We start from the raw sequence: 16343 nt of genomic DNA on the forward strand, positions 1-16343 counted from the left end.
ATATTTATATGTATGTATGTATGTATGTCATATCCTAAAAACCTTCAAAGAACCTTTAGATAATAGCAATCTCTTGTTCTACAGTGTTTCTTAATGTGCCACAGAGTGACAGCCTCCCTCTCTCCCCCCATTCCATGATATCTGGGGGCATTTCTCCCTTGGACACCAGAATTACTGAGGGTGGAAAACACTATACCAGATAGATCGAAGATAAATGTTTACTTCCTTCAAAAGTATAGTTTATGAATCAAATGCTGGATAGTACACTGACATCACAAAGACAAATGACAGAGACAGGAACTTTAGGCAAGGGAAAAGAAGCAGTCAACAAGGACATGCTCCATTGTGTATGTTACAACTCAGGGAAGAGGAAATGGCAGAAAAACCAAATCCACATCAGAGTTTATATCCTTTTGACTACTGAAATATATTTATGCTGAGTATTAACAATCTGTGATCATGCACATGAAGTGAAAATGTTCATATTTATATGGTGCTTTTCATCCAGAGGATCCCAAGGTGCTTTATAAATTATAAATGTGAATGTTCCTTATGCAATGTCCCTGATGTTCTACATACACAAAATCCAGTTCCTGATGGCCAAAATCTCCCACACCCCCACCACATCACTGAATAATTAAACATTTTTATCAGATCACAAGTTTTGTCTTTGAAAAATCATCTATATCAAAAAGTCTGCAACTTACACTATTTGTCTTCTAACATATGCTGCATCTCTCCTACCAGCCTCCCTTCCCCCACTAACATGGAAAGTGAATTCAATTAGATTTAAGACAAAGAGTAATTGCATTGGAAAATAGAAAAAATATCTCATCTGAGAGTGATTAAGCTCTTTACCTTATAGAGGGAGTTTAACTCTTTCAGGAAAACAGGATCCCATGTAATACATGAATACAAAGATTTGCTAAATCAAAGTATAGTGTCTTGAATCTAATTCCCCAGTTATCAGTGAGCTCTTTGCTCAAACAAACAAACAAACAAAAAAAAACAGTGTACTCATTGTAAGGTGTGTAAGAAATACAAAATAAGGACTAAGTCAAAGGTTTTAAATTTTTATTTTTTAACTATTCTTATGTAGTAAGTATTTTAAAATCTGAAACTTATTCTAAATGCTTGGATTCTGGAAAGTGAATTTAAACATCTACTTTTTCTAGAATTATTTTGTGCTTTGGTATCTTGATTTTGGTAACCTCTCCCATTTACTCAATGAAAACTGGTCCAAGCAGAGCCCAAGTCACCATGCTACCAAAACTGCTTTGCCAGCAGCGTCTGACTAGTTGCTTCTGGAACTTTTGCAGAGATAAAGTCCCTCACGTGACAGGTTCTTCATAGAGGAAGTCCCTGAACTTTAAATGACCAATAGCTAGGGAAGACATACAAGACTTTCATTTGCAATACTCCATATTTGAGGGGGCAAGGGGAGGATTGTGTCAATTGCAGGGGGAACTTAAAAGGTGAATATGATAACATCTGAGAGAATCTGGAATAAAGAGACAGGTCAAATGTGCAAGTACAGGCTGCAGTCAGCCCTGTGGGGGTAGCTGCTCAAGGTTGGAGTGCAGCAAACAGAAGAGATCTCTCTGGGGCGGAGAAATGAGTTCAGGTGACTTTAACTAAGAAGTCTTCCTTTATGGACTTTTTCTCACCTGTATTAGGCAGATATTTCATACCTATCAGTGTGGTCTGGCTTAAGTAAGACTATCAAAATTTCTGTAGCTGTCCCTGTTTTAATACCTTAAACTGTCTTTTGTAATAGTAAAGTTCTATAGGTCCAATCTATATATTCCTGTTTGTTCTCTTTAATAACCAATGAAATAGGTACTACACATTTTTATGACAAATTTGAAAAACCCTAGCAGCATAAGGCATGGGCTCGGTTTTTACCTGAGTTTCTCATGGCAGCATGGATTTTTAGTGCCCAGATGAAAGCAGATATGTTTTCAATTGTTGATGAGACCCTACTTTTAATTGGTTGATGTTCTAATAGGTGATAGGTCCGATTTTAAAAGCTGGAGCAAAGGAATAAAAGTTGAATACTTGTCTCAGATATTTCATTCCACCTGTATCACCATATGATCTTGTTTTGACCCATTCCTACCTAGGGATGAGAATATCTGTATAAGGTCATTTATATTGTTGTTCGAGAGCTACTGATGAAGGGCACTATATAAACTAATCTCAATGTTAATATATCTATATTTTTACCCATATCTTATGAACTTTGTTGTACATAGGACAGGTTCATTTATGACATGTCCTTAGTTTGTTATTCTTCACAAAATTTGTGTCATGATAAATACTTTAAAATAGTTATACATGTTAACCAGGGGTTAGAGACTGATTTATAGATTTCGAGTGGGAGGAAGAATAGAGTAAAACCTCCGTCTGTTTGGGTCATGGAATCAAATAAGTTTAGAAGTTCTTAAGTGAAATGTTTTTAGTCAAGTCAGCAACAGGGTGGGTCACATCAAAAAGAGTGTCTGTAATGAAGTAACACAAGGATCTTTTTTTTTTAATCTGGAAATGAGTGACTTAGGAAAATTAATGGCTCTTCTGACTCCTTAGGCAGAGAGTGGTCTTTTCAAGTTTGATGAAGGTCATTTTCAGGACAGTCTAAGAGAAAGGTTACAGTTCAACTTCCACTAGCAGGACTTCAGAAAAGGCAAAAATGGCTTGAGTTTCTGAAGCTTCTGTGCTTTTTAAAAAAAAATTAAAGCTGATAAAAATGCAAATGATTACTTATATTCTGAATATCTGAATATTTTATAATAATACTTTACATATTTCTCCAAAAAAATAAGAATTTATCACTTTTTCCAAAAACTGGAATAGAGAGAACACCAGCTAATCGAGACACAATGCCTGTGTACCAGTGTGTACTCCCAGCTGCTCATGTAAATCTTTCTTCACACCAGGATTTAAACAAAACCTCACCACTTAATTGAATCATTCAGATGCCACAGAGTAGAAAATTTTAGTTAGACCAGAATATTTGTAAACTTAAAGTAGATATATATATATATATTCTGGCAATATGCACGGTATTTTGAAATTCACTATCAAAAGAATTTTAAAGGAATCTTTTATGCTCTTATGCCAATTGCGGGTATTAGTTGTTTCAGGACTTTGAAAGTATTCCTTTTATACCGTAGTTGTTTTTTGAAACAACAACAACCTTGCTTTATTTTCTTTTTTATTTTTGAGCAGCCCCCTTTTGAATAGTGAGAAACAATGCAATTAATTTTCTCCAGTGCAATCATGCATAGATTTAATAAGCATCCGAAGGTAGGATCCATCTGTAAAGTATGCGTTGCATGCTAAATTACTTCTCTTCTGTGAATTTTTTTCTTTCCAAACCTTAATTAATTGAAGAAAAAAAATGTTTATTAAAGTGGGAACAGGCTGGGCTCTGGCTCTCCGCCTCTGGTTCAAAAGTTCATACAATTCCCTGAAGGCTCATCTGAATGTGTGTGTCTCCTTCTCACAATCTTTCTTTCTCCATCTCTATAGTAGGGATGAATGCCTAGAAAAGGTGTAGTATTTTGTTCCTAGAATCAATTTTAATAATCTTAACTTGAGTAAACTAACTTTTTTTGTGTATCTAGGATTGCACACATTGTATATGTTTATATAAGCAGTACATGCACATAGACACATAAATGTGTTATTTACCCATTTTCCTGTTGCTTAAAATAAAAAAGTAATATACTTTCAGTGGCATCTTTAAACAGAATATAGATGGAGAGCAGGGAGTATAATTCTACAGGTGGATTTCACACAGGAAATTAAAGTATGTATGCACATAAGCTAAGTCTTGATAGATAAATTTAGACCAGAAGAAAAAATATTAAATCTATCCCAAGTAGAAACGGAGAAATGGAAAAAATAAATAATAGGAAGTGACTCACTCCTGTGAGATGCTTTGGAGACAGAAGACATTTCCTGACCTGTACTAAGCTTTATGTGTACTAGGTGAAAAACAGCAAGTTTATTGTAAAATGAAAATATTATCTTAAAGATGAACCCAGAATTTTCTTCAATTATTTTAATTGCTTACCTAGGATGTCATGAATTTCCTTCTGTTTTTTCAAAGTATTGCTTTTTTTCTCCTTATTATATGCTTTTAGATCTTTTAGATCTTTTTTTTTTAAGTGAAACAAGTAGTTTTTATCAAAATTACTTGTTGTTTTTTTTTTTTAATTTAAAGTAAGATTAATTTTCTCCTTTAACACAGTAAGGTTTGCACAATCACTTCTAGATTTAGGAGTATATGGAATCGGAAAGCAGAGCTGAACTTGACTGTGATCTTGCCTGATTGAAGTCTACTTCCCTTTACCCAGTTGCTTCTTGTGAAGCATGGTGTTCACCTGGGAGCCTTGTGGAGGACTTTCTACAGGTTGTTTCATTTTCTCTTTGTATTCTCGTACAGGGTACCACAAGTCACTGGGCTATTAGTCATTTTAATTTTTTAAAAATAGATATGTAAATAGAGGAAAACTAAGCGGCACGGAAAGCTATTTTAGCTTAGTATAGATGCAGCCTTAGTCACTTTGGCCCCTTTTCATCACATACATGCCTACCATCCTATACTCTTGCCATGTGAGTGTCAGATGAGCCCTGGGGACATTCCTGGAAGGAATTTTGAGAATTCATGGTTCCATATTTTCCTCTCGGAGGTCTTGTTACTACTACATATTGACATGTACACATTTGGGCCACACCTGCAAACTCGTACACCAAATTACACGTAGGTGATGCTGAAATATGATCACCATGTAACAATTATAATTAATGTCTTGGAAACTTAAAGACTGTCATCTACTATGTAGGACATCTATTTATGTGTATACCATATCACAATCTTCCCACCCCCAAAATTCTATGACTTTTAGAAGAAGCTCGCTCTTGCTTTCTAGACAGATTTTGGTTTAGACTTCTGTGAAAACCCTGAGTTGTATAGCTGTGGGTTTCACAAATTACATGCATGTAAATAACATACCTTTGAAAGGAGGTTGTATGGGCCCTTTCTCCTATATGCTTATGTCTCTGTTGTCGTAGATTGGCGTCCTTTGTGAGCTATTCAGTGACATTTCAGAACCATTTCGCTCTGCAGAAAACCCGCAGTTGTGTTTCTTTAGCTGACACTGTGGCACTTGCTCTCGAAATTGCTAGTTAGAAAAAAAAATTGTTGAGGCCGGTGGCTGTAATCAGCGTTGTTGCTGTCTGTTTCCTCAGACTAATAGCAGAGCGATCCGAGTCTGAGAGTTCAAACAGAGGTTATCTTTCCCAGGTAGCATCTCGTCCAACGAGAATTTGATTTTTTTCTATAGGACTTTACTCCATTAGATTAATGAAATTTCAATGAGAGCCTGGCGCCCCCTGAAGCTTTGTTAAGAAAACAAATGGTGATTCTGTAGGTGTGACAGCTTGCTTGGAGAGTTACGAGAAGGTGAATACATCCCCACAATCCAGGCAGCCTGGAACACATTGATCTCTATTTAAAGCACCAATCGGATTTTTGTTAATTATAAATGATTGATCTGCAGTTTTTTCCTCTCTCCTCTTATATGTGTGGTTGCCCCTCCTTTCGCCACTTCTAACTTCTTTGCATGCTGAGTGCAGAGCTTTTTGTTTAAAGGGACAATCATAGAGAGCAAATTATAGCAGTACCCAGCAGCAGTGCTATTGTGAATGTCATTGTCACAGCGTTTACGGTTCACCCAATTGAGGTGAGCCCTGAAGTAGATTTCATACTGACTCCATGTTCCCTCTTTACTTGCCTCATTGCTAAATAAAGTATTTTAATGAAAATAAAGCATTAGAATCATTAGAATAGTATCATAGACACTACCATTATTATGTTTTAAAATCTGACGTGTGAGCCCTATAAACCAAATTCCCAATTTTAACTCTGAACCACAGTGCATACCTTGTACACACCAGGATGTGATGTGTGACCAACCAGCCCCGTGTGTGACAACAGGGTGAGTGAAGGGACTATCTCTGACCTTAAATCTCAATTTATAGGCATTTGGGTGATTAATCCACCTTTTATCATCTTTGTGGAGTGGTTTTTTAATAATGTTTAGAAGCAATACTATACTCAAAAACTGACACGTATATCATTCCTGATAATTGCTCACCATGCATGGTTCTAAAAAGCACAGAAAAATGTCCCCAGCTTCTTTGTGAACCTATCCTCAGTGAAAAAAGCTAAGCATTAAATGTGTTTATTTATTGAATATAAAAATACATAGTTGCTTCTTTGTTATTTATAACATTACAATGCATGAAGAACTTAATTTACACAGCTCTTAGGAAACATTTGTAAAAATTACAGTTTAAGAAGTACAGGTATTAGTGGATTACAGTAAAAACTACATTGATTTCACACTTCTAACTCAAATGTAGTTTTTATGAATGTGTATTTCTTTAGTTTGAGCCCTTAATTAAGGACATATCTTTTCAAGTTAGAATAATGTGTTTGCCCAGTGTTCTTTTTTTTTTCGATTGTCTAAATAATCCATGCAATGCACAAGAGACTTTTCTAGGCCAAGAATCTTAAAGTAGTTTCTATTTTGCAGTGACACTCTGCAAAATCTTTTAGATTTGAAGTATTGCCTCATTTTTTCAAAAATCCCAAAACTTGTTCAATTTACTTACGAGTGGCTGTATCACTAATTATATATGATAAACTCTCACTAGTAGAGGAGCAGTCTGCCTTTAAAACAGCAGTATAAAATGGGCAAGAACCTCATGTACAACATACCACAATCTCCCCATGCCCCAAATTCTGTAATTTTTAGAAGCAGCTCACTGTTGTTTTCTAAACAGGTTCTATATCTATAATACTCATCTAAATATGAAAGGCATTCTGACAGAACATCCTCATGAGGTAATTATTTAATGATTCTGTAAGTACTCTCAGGAAAACCAGATTTAAAGTAATATTTTTGCAATGTAGTATTTGTTCCCAGTATTTTAAAATATCTATCTTCTTGTCTTTGTTACTGCTTATTGTTTTCATTGCAATTTTTTTAATTATCAAAAGTCATTAAGACAGTTATAATAATTATAACTATGACTTTTGAAATCAGATTTTGCTTTAGCCAGAAAAAGCAATTTGACTTTTTTATATATATATATAAATTTTAGCACATCAGAACCATTATTGATGTCAATGGCTAAATAAGTAACCAATGAAAATATTAAGAAATGGGTGATCATGGTAAATTCAAGTTATTTTTATAACATGTTTCCAAAGGGCTGATTTTTAAATGTTTTGATTTTATTTGTTTTTTTTTAATAGACTAATGATTTTTATTAGTGTATTTGTAATTTATGTGATCTTAGTAGGTTCTACCAAGGTTAAATAATTTAAGGAAATAAACCCTTATCTGATATAAGATAGCTAATGAAGTATATTAGATACTTGCCCTCTTGCTTTATGAAATGGATCTCCAAAGCTAACAACAGCTTTCTGCGGGAACACAAATCTCTGTATAAATATCCAAATGTAGCAAGATGTTGCAAATTTTTAAAGATATGCCATAAAAATAGATTAACGCTCGCATGCAGTCCTGTTCAACTGAATTACAAAGGGATATCATGGGATTGCCAGTGACATTCACATAAATAAAAAATCAATTCTTAATGATGAGGCAGACTTGTTTTAGCGCATTACCCAGGTTAAATGGGAGCACACAAAGACATCAACTCCTATAAGACTAGTGGAATCATTGTATATTAATATGATTTAGGGAGCTACACACCTCGATGGAATAATTGTTATTATATCTATAGAGCCAGATGGCACTAGGTGTAAACAGCCATGGAGCACCTCAAACACAAGTGTGGCAGGTGATCTTTAAGGTGTTCTTGCATCCTGTTCACACATCTTATCATTCAAATCTGTGTTACTGTTTGCAAAATGGTTTGATTGCCACTACGCAAATTTTTCAGAATGGTCTTGTTGTTCAATAGGAATATACAGTGTAGAATGTCCTTAGCAGAACAGATGAGGCAGAATAAATGAGAATAAATGAGGCAGCTACCTGGATTTGTGTGGTGAGTACTGTAATTTTCACAAGAAAGAATAGATGGAGTCATTTTTTTTTCTAGGACCAGTGGCAGGAAAAAAAAAAAGTGTTTTCAAATATTTTAAAAAATGAATTCACAAATTTTCAGTGAAGCAAGCTCTAGTAATTACTGTTATCAAAATAACTCTGTGAAGGAAACCAAAAGTTATAAAAATGTGTGCTTCCAAAGTAAGAGAAACCCAAGGTCTGAGCAGAAGTATATTTAATTTCTTGTAAAACTCCTGTCTTTGTTTTGAAAGTTTAAATTGACTTCTACTAACTCTAATTATCCAATTAAAGAAAATTCACTCATTTATTCAACAGATGTTGGGCACCTACTATGTGTGAAGTATACAGCTCTAGGCATTGCGGATACATCATTGTAAAAACTCTGCCCTCATGGCGTTTACATTCCTGGGACAACACATGATATGATATGATATGATATGATATGATATGATATGATATGATATGATATGATGATATGATATGAAGTGAAATAAATTGATATGATATGACATGGTATGATAAAAGCTATTGAAGTGTGCTGAGATAAAGTGTAGTAGTGGAAGATTCGCTTTTCTCCCCTAAAAACATAGAAGAGATCATCCAGGAATAAGAAAAGAGGCTGAGAAAGCTCTTGTTTATCTTCCAACTTCATCAATCTTGTGAAATTTCTTGTGAGTTGTCTGATAACACACCTGCTGTTATAGCCTCAACTCAGTGTCCAGGGTTAAAGAGTTGGAATGAGTTCAAAGTAAGCTTAGATTTTCTTGGCTTAAATTAAATTTAATAATCTTACATACTTTTTTTACGGTTTGGTTTCTTTCCTTTGATAATGGCATTAAAAAGCATGTTAACTTTAATTATAAATAATTCTTAAATTTTTTCTTGCTCTACCTTATATAATCCATGTTTTCTGGTTTCTAAATATCAAGAATATAAAACTGGCTTTGTATGGGGATCTTTATCATAGTATATTTAGTGGATTTAGATTTCCAAACACATAAAACGATTTTCCAAGTGTCTAAAATATAGAAAGCTCCTCGAAATTTCAGGATCTCAAAAAATAACCCTTCTGTCCCCTAATGACAAAATTCATTGTAATCCAGAGAATATATTTCTCTACAACTACTCTTTGGATGAAACATAGTACATGCTGTGAAATATTCCTTTAGTTTAGGTGAAAAGGTAAAATTCATTTTGTAATATGACATAGTCTTCATTCAGGTTTATTTTTGATTAAATATTAAGAATCAAAAATATGCTTATTGCTATATTTTAAAAAGTACTGAGAGGATATGTTACAAAGTGTTAATAATAGCTACAGGTTATAACATAATGTTAGGGATAGTATTTACTCTTTGTACTTCTCTGTATTTTAATTTTTTTCTACAATGAACTTATATTTTTATAATCAAGAAAAAAATCAATATATTTTGAAAGCTAAAGGAGGCTAAAAATTGATATTTTTACTTAACACAAAACCTCACAGCTGGAAGTGTATGCACATCAGTTCTGCAAATAATAGAAAGTTGTAGAAATTAGCAAGCATCAAGATTTAGATAATACCATGAAATTACTAATCTAACTTATCTCTATGCATTGTACTTGAAAGTGCTATGCAAAATTCGATTAATTTATTCTTCTATTTCCAAGACATTAAGCTTTTTTTTAAAAAAAAATGTAGGCTTGAATAGTTCTATAGCAACATGCCAGTTATACCAAATTTCATAAGGAAACATATTTTTAATTTCAGGTCTTTGAATGTGGTATTGCTTATAAAGATGAGTATTTATGAATGTATAAGAAAAAAAGAGGCTTGGAAACTTTATTTCTTTTTACAGTCAACAATATTTAGCCTATCAGAATGCTCGAATGAATAAATATTCCTACTGTTTTAATTTTGAATATAGATTGTCTCGTGCTGATGGGAAGTATTGTTAATTTTAATAAAATTAACTTTATATTGTTATTTCACCGCTTTATAATAATTTTACATGGCACCCTGGGGATGCCTCTGTTTTACATTATCAGGTGTCACATTTGCCATTTGGTTATAGCAGCGTTCAGCTTCACTTCTCTATTCAATTGCCTGAAGCCACACTATTCATGTTATATTACGAGTAGCTATATTGCTATACACCGCACAAGTTTATATACTTTTATTTTATATGTATATATCATTTTTGCATTTTCTTAAAATCATTGTTTTGTGCTATTTCCCAGCATTCCTGTCGCTTGCCTTTAGGTAGTCACAGTTATAACAAGTTGACAGAGACACCTTGGCGATCTGCCTCAGAACTAACATTTATTTCACGATTTTGATACAGTCTTAGTGCTTCATTGTTTTTGGTAAAAGTTATAGCTTGACAAACCCACTAAAAATAACTTTAAATAGTTATTGCTATTTAAAAATAAGGGGAAATTATTGACGACTTTCATAACTCACCGTATGTTGGATCACTCAGAGACAATTGATCAGAACATGTCTCTCTTATATGTTACCACTTGGCTTAAACTCTCCCAGGAATTCATAGAAATCAGACAGACTAGCAAACAATCTGTAAGAGAATTGAATATTTGTCAAATTAAATACCACTGTTACTAAATACACAATAATGAAAGATATACCAACTTCTTCTTGAGTCACTTCATGTTTTTACTTTTTATATTTTTTAAAATATAAGTTTATGGCTTAACTTTAAGTTTAAGTTTTATCTACTTTGACTTGTTCTATCACATGCTTTTATCATGCTGCTATTTAAGGTGTGGAGTATGCTAAAAAATTTTTGGTTAATTGTGTCAAATATTTATTGTGGACAGTTCAGAATATGCATTTTAAAATAGACTTTTCCACTTGAGTTTGTGTATATATGATGATAGGCAGGCTGGTCTCTTATCTGAGACCTTATGTGCAGCTGGCTGGAATTTGATTGATAAGCTAATGATCCCTATAATCTGAGGAGCGTTTAACTAACTGATAACAAATAAACTAATCAATTTAGCCCTACTTTAGTAATTTATAGTCAGAACTACGTAAAAATGAGTACCGAGAAGTTTCTATAAAAGTGTGCCATATACTGGTATTTTCGTTTTTCAGACATTGCTCCCTTTTTTCTCTTCTTACCAAAAATTTCTGTAACTAGTAGGAACTATGTCTCTGCTTTGAATTATGCCATTATTCCATGTTATTTGTGATCATACATCACTTCCTTTCACACCTTCAAATTTAATATTTTGTGTATACTCTTAGTTAGAATCTTGGAACAAATTATTCTATTATAGTTGTACTTTTGTTTCTACTCAATAAATGTAATTACCCTGTCATTCTCTTAAAGTGTAGGTTGCTTATTAGATGTATTTTTCATTTTCTGTTATTATCATGAAATTTGTAGCTTTGGAGGATGTTGCTGACTACAGATAGTGAAAACGTAGAACCAGGTGGTAAGGGCCACTCCTGTGTTACAGCAGTGGCCCTGGTATGATGCGCCAAGTGACTTTGATAAAGTAATTAAAGTTATCAAGCTAATTAAGATGAGCTATGTGAAGAGAAATTATAAGAAAGAGGAGGAGCAATTATTAAGCTGATCTCAAGCCAAAAAGAACTCTGATTCTTGAGAAAGAAGTCAAAGGTATGTGTTTATTATGGGGATGTTGTAGATGTTGATTGTAGATATTGTTTGCCTACTGAATGCTTATGTAGCTTAGATCCACTCAGTAATTCCTAATTGGCTGTCTCTAGGCTGAATTCATGTACTTTATCTTTGCTTTTCTAGTTCAAATATTTAGAGATCCTACAAGTGCCTTTTGAAAAGTTGTACTTATGCCATCGCAATGGCAATATTGCAGAGAACTTTCTTGTAAAAATTTAGCAGGACTTAGAATTTGGAGATAAAAACTGTTTGCATAATCCCCATTCTGAGCCAGAATTGGAGGCAAATGACCCACAATGCATACAACAATTCAATGGCTATAATATGTTTCTGAATTTTTAGAGGGAAATTTATTTGGAAAAAATCTTATGAAGTCTCTGAATGTAGGTAATTTGAATCTTGTTTATAAATATTTTACCTGCCTCGAATACATGATTAGTTTTGTCCAATAACAATTTCAGAGTAGCTAATGTGGCATTCATATAAATATGAATATTTAGGGGCCATTTTTTTCTTTCTATAGTAAATATGTGATTAGTAATTATTTATTTTATAGAAGGTTTTTAATGGCACATTGCTTTATAAAGGAAACAGAGTTAAGTCTGAAGAATTACATAAGGAAATCTTCTGGGAGTATGTGGTTTAGGTATAATTACAAAAGTGAAAGTGTATAATTTATATTTGCATAATGCCTTTTATTGAAGGTTATGAAAATAAGTCGTGATGTACTCCAGGCTTCACATTTCTTATATGCCTCCCTATCTAATTGAAACAACTTTCCTACTATGGTCTAACAATAGTCCTACACTCAAAAATATCTAAAATTTAGCATCATACAGCAAATCTTCTTCATAAGATAATGTGAGTGATGGCTCATTTGTCTTTATTCTTAGTTAATGGTTTGTTTATATATTTCCTCCTTTCACCAAGCGGTTGAGGTAGCCGCTCCCACCTTTTAAAAGACTTTTATCCAAGCTCAGTAACTACTATCAAAAATTAAAATTGCAACCATTTGAGTGCTGTGTTATGCATTGCACTGGCTGTTTTCCATATATTTCATTTTAACTCTCACAGTAATTCTGTAAACGATATATTACTATCCCCATTTCACAGATGAGGAAACTAAGATTCACAGAGGTTAGGTAACTTTCCCAAGACTATACTACTCAGCTATGGCAAAGCAGGGATGTTATTTTACATCTGACACAAAAATAGATGTATGAGAAAATGAAGAACAGAGCAAGGAACAATATTCGGAATTCCTGGCTCCTATTCTCATCATACAATTGCACTTGATGGATTTTATGATTTCTGGTGGAGAAAAAGATGAATAATAAAAATATAGCATTTGTTCAAGGCCAAAGGATAAAAAAGGGCTCATGGGAAATACTGACATATGGGCCCCCTTTTTCTATCTAGACTCAGCTTGACCAGCAAAAGGAGTTGCTATTCTGTAAAGGAGAGTAGGTGTTTGATGTAGTCTCACTTAATGATTTTTGTTTTTGTTGCTTGTGCTTTTTGCCGTCACATCCAAAAAAAATTATTGCCAAGACCAATGTCAAGGGAATTTTCTCTATGTTTTCTTCTAGGAGTTTTACAGTTTCAGGTCTTATATTTAATTTTTTAATTCATTTAGAGTTGATCTATAAACCATATATCTAAAAATGTTAAAATATATAAAAAAAAACCTCATACTACTCATTAACAACAACAAGAACAAAACAATCCAATTAAAAAATGGGCAGAGGAACTGAATAGACGTTTTTACATGCAAGACATACAAATGACCAACGGGTACATGAAAAAATGCTCAACATTATTAATCATCAGGTATATGCAAATGAAAACCATAATGCGATGTCACCACACACCTGTTAGAATGGCTGTCATCAAAAAGACAAGGGATTACATGTGTTGGTGAGAATGTAGAGGAAAGGGAACCCTGGTTACACCGTTAGTGGGACTATAAAATGGTACAGGCATTAGGGAAGACAGTATGGAGGTTCCTCAAAAAATTAAAAATAGAGCTACCATATGATCCAGCAATCTGGGTATATATCCAAAGGAAATGAAAATAGTATCTTGAAGATATATCTGTACTCCCATGTTTATTGCATTATTCACAATAGCCAAGATATGGGAACAACCTAAGTGTTCATAATAGATGAATGGATAAGAGATTTTACACACATATGAATATTATTCAGCCATGAGAAAGGAAGCAATCCTGCCATTTAAGACAAATTAGAGGAAATTTGAGGGCATTTTGCTAAGTGAAATATGTCAAACAGAGAAAGATGAATACTTATATATAATTAACATATATGAAACCTAAAAATGTCAAACTCATGGAAACAGAGTAGAATGATGTTTACCAAGGGCTGGGGATAGGAGAAATAGGGACGTGTTGGTCAAAGGGTGAAAACTTCCAGTTAGAAGATGACTTAAGTTCTGGGGATCTAATACACAGCATTGTGATTGTAGGTAATGATACTGTTATATACTTGAAAGTTGCTAAGAAAGTAGATCTTATGTTCTCACAACAAAAAAGAAATGGTAATTATGTGATATGATGGAGGTGTTAGCAAAAGCTATGGTGGTAATCATTTTACAATATATAAGTGTATCAGATCATCACATATATTGTAAACATTCAATGTTATATGTCAATTATATATCAAATCTCAAAGAAAAAAAAAACAGTAGGTAGAAATAGACTTTCTGATCCTCTCCTAGAATCACCTCTCCCATCTTATTCACTGCTCACTCAGAAATAGCTCAAATATTTTACTAAATGCTTCTTTTCTCATCCCAAATAAAATCTTGACCATTGAGCAAATGCCCTAAAAGAATATTTAGAGATGGCTATGAAGGTTTGGAGAGCTTAGAGAGTGAATATACGAAAAGCATAAAAAATAGCCTTTTCTCTGTGTTAGAAGAGGCCTCAGGCTTACTGTGAGAGAACTCTCCATTTAATTGCTTGGTAGGTTAATCCATACCTCCATGTCTTTTAATATGTCTTCCATAAATCTCAAGCAACTAAGAATTTCAGTGTGCACTGCTTGGCATCTGATGCTGAAAACTACAGATCTGGTAACCTGTTCAGAGTTTAATGACTACTGTGGGAGAATTCTGTTAAATTGTGAACAAACCCAAATGCTTTTAGTCTTATCATGTATGTCTGTGTCAAATTCTTTGGCAGCCCATGAAAGCTACATCCTCCCAGACTTAGCTAACATCCAGGTTTCTTTAAGATTTCCAGGCTTCTAGGACTGTTAGAATATATAGTGATTAACATAAATATCGTATCTTCTAGTGTAAGGTGAGAGTGAAGTTGTCACAGAATATCTGAATCTCTCAGTTACTTATAGAAAAGAGATATATCGAATATTTTTTCCCACAACGTGCCAATTGTGCTTTTCAGAAGCTATTTCTGAACATGGTGATAGAGCACATCTAAACTAAGAAGTCACCTATGTATTTATATCCAAGCCTCCTTCACAGACCACTGCCTTTAGAATTGGCAGAGCCCACCATAGGCCTATGTGCCTCTGAGTACATTGGGAATGCCATTTCGTAAATAACCCATGCTAAGGTGACAAACAATTTTTTCTGCATGTTCTGACAACTACACATGAGTGGTCTGTTTCAATGTTTCAAACTCACCATAACGTTTCTATTTGATATAGAATGTCTTGAAAGAAACTGACCTCTACAAATTATTTCTTATCTTTATTAGCAGTTCTGTTTATGACCTACTTTAAAAAATATATTATAAAGGATCTCTTCATTAAAATCAGAACAGCTACAAATGTTTGCTATAAATGGTATTGGGTTGGCCAGTCAACAGGTTGGTAGCTCCTACTAGGAGAAGAAAGCACGCGGGATTTAGCTAAAGAGAAGCAGGAAGAGGCGTGTGGTAAAGGAAGATTTAGGGTTGTGAAAGGGAGGGAGGAGCTGGTTTTCCTGTGAACTGAGTTTAAGCTGATCAAACAGCTTCAAAGTTACACATTCAACCTAAGAGGAGTAGGCAGAGAATGCCATCAAAACAGACTGAGTAATCATGGTGTTCAAAGAATGACAGGAGAGAGTCTGGGGCACTCATCCGGGAGTTCCATGTAAGACAGGTGGGAAGCGGAGTCTGGTCTCAGAGAAGGAGGCTGGCTTGAGTCTCCCCTTTGCCCTGGCTGGAGTCTTGCCCATGAGTAACTAACTAGGTACAAGGAACCCAGATGAAAGGGCCAATTAGGCAGACTGAGAGCACACTGTCCTCCTGATACCCTGAGGGAAAGGAAAGAGAAGAGCAGCCTATAACCGGTGCTCACTTGCAACTTTGGATGTGTTCAAGAACCAATGAGACTCCACTCCCTGCCAAGTCAGCCAAGTCAACAAACATTTGATCCCTTCTGTGTGGTTCTTATTGACTCAAGCCTGCTACATCTGTTAATGGCAGAGGTTATTATAAGCACCTTTAGTCAAGCTGAGTTTGAAAGGGCTAAATAACTTACCCCAGGTCACAGAGCAAGAGGGCTTTGAGCTGTGATTTGAACCCTAGCAGTGTAACTCCAGAGCTAATGTGGCCTTAACC

The 16343-nt window shown here is 34.3% G+C and overlaps 1 long non-coding RNA gene across 1 annotated transcript in view; it reads right to left on the reverse strand.

Annotated features, from left to right (window-relative positions):
- LOC111732731 overlaps nucleotides 1-5189 on the reverse strand; it is a 12814-nt gene extending 7625 nt beyond the window's left edge. The window contains exon 1 of the long non-coding RNA XR_002777678.1: nucleotides 5021-5189. This is a non-coding gene — a long non-coding RNA (uncharacterized LOC111732731). The remainder of the gene's footprint in view (nucleotides 1-5020) is intronic.
- Between the last annotated feature and the right edge of the window lie 11154 nt (nucleotides 5190-16343).

This window comes from Pteropus vampyrus, unplaced genomic scaffold (genome assembly GCF_000151845.1).
Source record: "Pteropus vampyrus isolate Shadow unplaced genomic scaffold, Pvam_2.0 Scaffold486, whole genome shotgun sequence".
NCBI classification, from domain to species: Eukaryota; Metazoa; Chordata; class Mammalia; order Chiroptera; family Pteropodidae; genus Pteropus; species Pteropus vampyrus.